Here is a 5,507-nt window from a genome sequence, read left to right as displayed (position 1 = left end):
TGAAGCCCTTTTTGTGCAAAGCAATGATGACGGCATATGTTTCCTTGCAGGTAACCATGGTTGACAGAGGAAGAACAATGATTTCAAGCACCACCCTCATTTTAAAGCTTCCAGTCTGTTATTTTGTCTCAATCAGCATGACAGAGTGATCTCCAGCCTTGTCCTCGTCAACACTCTCACCTGTGTTAACGAGACAATCACTGACATGATGGCAGCTGGTCCTTTTGTGGCAGGGCTGAAATGCAGTGGAAAGGTTTTTGGGGGATTAAGTTCATTTTCATGGCAAAGAGGGACTTTACAATTAATTGCAATTCATCTGATCACTCTTCATGACATTCTGGAGAATATGCAAATTGCCATCATCAACACTGAGGCAGCAAACTTTGTGGAGACCAATACTTGTGTCATTCTCAAAACTTTTGACCACAACTGTATATAGACGATATTCAGTGTTGTAACCAAATAAAATATGAGTATTAATAATTTACATCAAATACACTTTAATTTCAGTTATGTCCATTAACATAAACAATGAAAACACTGTTGGAGTTTGTGTTGCAGAGGTGCACTTGGAAAGTAAAGGAAGAAATACACAAGATGGGTTCAATAAATATATTATATTTTAGACATTTTATTTTTTTGAACAAATAAATAATTTCATATGAACACAAACAAAACAATTAAATCTCGACCTCCATCCCTATATTGTCACAAAAATCACAATAAAAATCCAGCTCCACCGCTACCTCTTGATCCCACTGCACACACCTGCAGTGGAACCAGTGCTGGCAAAAGTCACAGCACACCCATGGCACCTCGGATCTACACTCCTGAGAGGAGCTTGCAGGCGGATCACACTCCCCGCAGCGAGCACAGCAGGTGGTGTCTTCTTTTATAAAAAATAAAATAATACAAATTGATTAATATGGTTTTGCAAAATGTAGAAGTTCTTCAACAACAATAGTAATTGATACAACTGAGAGAGCGTGAAAAACAGATTATGAAGTACCTGAGAGTGGTGCCATGGGTGGTGTGACAGATGTGACCGGTGTAGCTTTTCTCTTCCTTTTCTGTGCTGCAGTTTGAGAAAAACTTGTTAGACAGAGCATGTTGCATGAAAACCCTTTTCAACTTTTTTACATCAATACCTCTGGAGGAAGCTGCAGAGGTTTTGGAGGAGGTGGAGATGACTTGAGGGCTGGTGCTATGTACTGTAGATATGTAAAGATATATATACAGTGGGGAGAACAAGTATTTGATACACTGCCGATTTTGTAGGTTTTCCTACTTACAAAGCATGTAGAGGTCTGTAATTTTTATCATAGGTACACTTCAACTATGAGAGACGGAATCTAAAACAAAAATCCAGTAAATCACATTGTATGATTTTTAAGTAATTAATTTGCATTTTATTGCATGACATAAGTATTTGATACATCAGAAAAGCAGAACTTAATATTTGGTACAGAAACCTTTGTTTGCAATTACAGAGATCATACGTTTCCTGTAGGTCTTGACCAGGTTTGCACACACTGCAGCAGGGATTTTGGCCCACTCCTCCATACAGACCTTCTCCAGATCCTTCAGGTTTCGGGGCTGTCGCTGGGCAATACAGACTTTCAGCTCCCTCCAAAGATTTTCTATTGGGTTCAGGTCTGGAGACTGGCTAGGCTACTCCAGGACCTTGAGATGCTTCTTACGGAGCCACTCCTTAATGCTCTTACTGAGGGAAGGAGGTTGTTGGCCAAGATCTCGCGATACATGGCCCCATCCATCCAGTCGTCCTGTCCCCTTTGCAGAAAAGCATCCCCAAAGAATGATGTTTCCACCTCCATGCTTCACGGTTGGGATGGTGTTCTTGGGGTTGTACTCATCCTTCTTCTTCCTCCAAACACAGCGAGTGGAGTTTAGACCAAAAAGCTCTATTTTTGTCTCATCAGACCACATGACGTTCTCCCATTCCTCCTCTGGATCATCCAGATGGTCATTGGCAAACTTCAGACAGGCCTGGACATGCGCTGGCTTGAGCAGGGGGACCTTGCGTGCGCTGCAGGATTTTAATCCATGACGGCGTAGTGTGTTACTAATGGTTTTCTTTGAGACTGTGGTCCCAGCTCTCTTCAGGTCATTGACCAGGTCCTGCCGTGTAGTTCTGGGCTGATCCCTCACCTTCCTCATGATCATTGATGACCCACGAGGTGAGATCTTGCATGGAGCCCCAGACCGAGGGTGATTGACCGTCATCTTGAACTTCTTCCATTTACTAATAATTGCGCCAACAGTTGTTGCCTTCTCACCAAGCTGCTTGCCTATTGTCCTGTAGCCCATCCCAGCCTTGTGCAGGTCTACAATTTTATCCCTGATGTCCTTACACAGCTCTCTGGTCTTGGCCATTGTGGAGAGGTTGGAGTCTGTTTGATTGAGTGTGTGGACAGGTGTCTTTTATTCAGGTAACAAGTTCAAACAGGTGCAGTTAATACAGGTAATGAGTGGAGAACAGCAGGGCTTCTTAAAGAAAAACTAACAGGTCTGTGAGAGCCGGAATTCTTACTGGTTGGTAGGTGATCAAATACTTATGTCATGCAATAAAATGCAAATTAATTACTTAAAAATCATACAATGTGATTTTCTGGATTAGATTCCGTCTCTCACAGTTGAAGTGTACCTATGATAAAAATGTCAGACCTCTACATGCTTTGTAAGTAGGAAAACCTGCAAAATCGTCAGTGTATGAAATACTTGTTCTCCCCACTGTATATATTTTTTACATTGCTGTTTTATAAAACAGATAACAAACAGTCATTTTTTTCGTAATTTAACATGTGTTTACCTGTGGAGGTGGTGGTATTCAAATTGCAGGGGGCAGGGACACCAGACGAGGCTGCTATGGTGGTGTGACCAGGGGAGACGGAGGAGGCGGTTGGTCCAGAGGAGGCCGTGTTGGTGGTGACAGACATGGGGGGTGGTGTGCATTGGGGTGGTGGTGGACAAAACCGCAGCCGATGGCTTGGAGGAGCTGGTGTTTGTAATGGTGGGGTTGAGGGGCCGACGATGGTGTGGCCGGGAGAGTAGGCATGTGGCCTTCTTCTGCAGCTGGGGACTCCGGCGGCTCCTACAGGTGTTGCACACTGGGAGGCACTGGCAGTGGTGATGCAGCTGTCAGGAGTGGTTCCAGCAGGGGGTCCAGCAGAGGCGATGGCGTCAATGGTCTCATCCATGGCAGCCCTCTCCTGTGCCCTCTGTGTTCTGAGGGCTGCCCGACGCTCTTTCTCCTCTTGCCTCAGCCCTCTCCTTCTCACCCCTCTCCTGCCACTAGCGCGTGTATTCCTCCCCGGTGAGGCATGTGGCGACCACAGGGAGTCTTCTGTATCGGTCCAGCCGATACTTCAGGACAGTAAGGATGTGCCCCAGGTCCTTCGCTATCAGCCCCCCCTCTATTAGGGGGTGCTCTTCTAGAGCTAGGGATGGGACTGGAGCAGCGGCTGGGACTGGAGAAGGGGCTGAGGGTCCGCCTGTGGTCGCTGGGGAGGAGGTGCTGATGGATGGCACAGTGTTGCTGGTTCCAGTAGAGGCGGTGTTGGGACCCGGTAGGGTCCGAGACGGCATTAAACGGGACCCTTCCACCACATAGCGCATGTCCTTGCATCGCTGGTACGGGTAGCGGAATACTCTGGCAAATTCTGATTTGTTTACCATGTAGGAGTGGTCAAAATGGCTAAGATCTCCAGCTACCTTGGAGAACTCAGCCTTTAAAGGGCCAAAGTATGCCACGTCCAGCGGCTGCAGGACATGGGTGCAGTGTGGTGGAAGACAAAGAAGTATAACCCCTTCCCTTAGTGCTGCCGCGAGCACTTCCGGGTCCATGTGGCTCTTGTGCCCATCGAAGAGGAGAAGGAGAGGGCGCTCTTTCACTGCATGCTTAATGAAGTGCTGAAACCACTTCCTGAACAGATCCCCGTCAATGTAGCCACTGCTTGACCCTCCATACAAGGCTTGGGGGGGGCCTTCCAGTGTGTAGTGGCCACCGGGGAAACACTTGGGGTAGATGATAAATGGGGGGACGTCCTCCCCAGTTGCGTTGAAGCAGGCCAGCACTGTGATGTGCTCCTTGGTCCCCGGAGCCTGCTGGTACACGTGTTTTGTGCACCGGGGAGCCAGCACTTTGTGCCTGCTCTGGTCGCTACGAAACCCAGACTCATCGCAGTTATAGATTTGTCTGGGTTTCTCCCTCAACCCACTCTCCTCCAAGTGCTTCTCATAAGAAGTGAAGAAGATGTCCATCGTCGGACGTGTGGCACACTCAGCTCTCCCCCTATCCAGGGTGTCCGGCCTCCTCATGCTTAGGTTCTTGTGCCTCCTCCTGAACATTTCCCACCACCTCTTCCCCAGTGGTGGGATTGTTTCCCCTGGGTGCCGAAACCTACAATAGAATAGAATATATAATTGTCCATCCAGGATGAAAATGTTTATTTTGGCATCACCATACACATCCACATTTACATCACATACATTGAGAACAGTCAGTCCACCAATCTACATACATAAACACATAGAACACAAAATACCTGCGTATTTTGTCGGCGTATTTCATCAGCCTCTGTCTGGTGAAGGGGAACCCATGGCTGGCGCAGTAGATACAGTACTGCACCAGAGACTTTTCATTCTCTGGTGCAAGCAATGTGGGTGGTCCACTGCGACAACCATGGGTCACCCGGCCGCTCAGCCTGTCCGCCAGGGTCTGCCGAGGTATACCATGCACCTTGATAGATAAGAAAAGAAAACTGTTACTAGCAGATACAATTCACATACACATGGTCATCTCCTAAAACCAAAAGATGCCTAACCTTGGCAGCCTGGCGGATAGCCATCCCTGCCCCGCAGTCCTCCATGGCATGGAACATGTCCACCTCACTCCACTGCTTCCTCTTGACTTTCTCCATGCTGCAGTGGTAAATACATGTAGCTAAATAACTTGGCATACTATACACATTTTAGAAAGATAACTCAATCTGAATATGTATAAACATTTACATTTCAAAGCTAAGGCATTGAAAGGTGATGAAAAGTTTTCACAATAACTGAAAGTGTACACACGTTTTTTGTTTGATGTTATCTGTAATGAAAATTAGTGTCCCAATTAGTGTAATATTGATGCATACATTGTACCATTTGACTAAATACTGCCTATATGTAGCTGTTGTAAGATGAAACATAGCCAACAGTGATAGGTGTCAAAAAGTTAATGGTTCAAAGTTCCAAATACATTTTTGCAGATTGTGCAAAACGCCTCCGTCAGAGGACTCCAATTTTGATGCTGTAAAGCTTGACAACATGCAGCTGTTTTCGTGATATGTATTATCTAACACTTACAATTTCTTTCCTTTTTGCTTACTTAGCAGTTCTATCAACATTTAGCAACTAAGATAGCAACATTAGAAAATCCGTTAGCTATATTTCAGAGGTAAAAAGTTGGATATTAAATTACGTGTGGTCTGTCGCGCAGTCGA

This window comes from Coregonus lavaretus (assembly GCF_964263955.1).
Source record: "Coregonus lavaretus genome assembly, chromosome: 8".
In the NCBI taxonomy this organism is placed as follows: Eukaryota; Metazoa; Chordata; class Actinopteri; order Salmoniformes; family Salmonidae; genus Coregonus; species Coregonus lavaretus.
The sequence above is the reverse complement of the archived record's forward strand: the minus strand, read 5'-3'. Positions refer to the sequence as shown.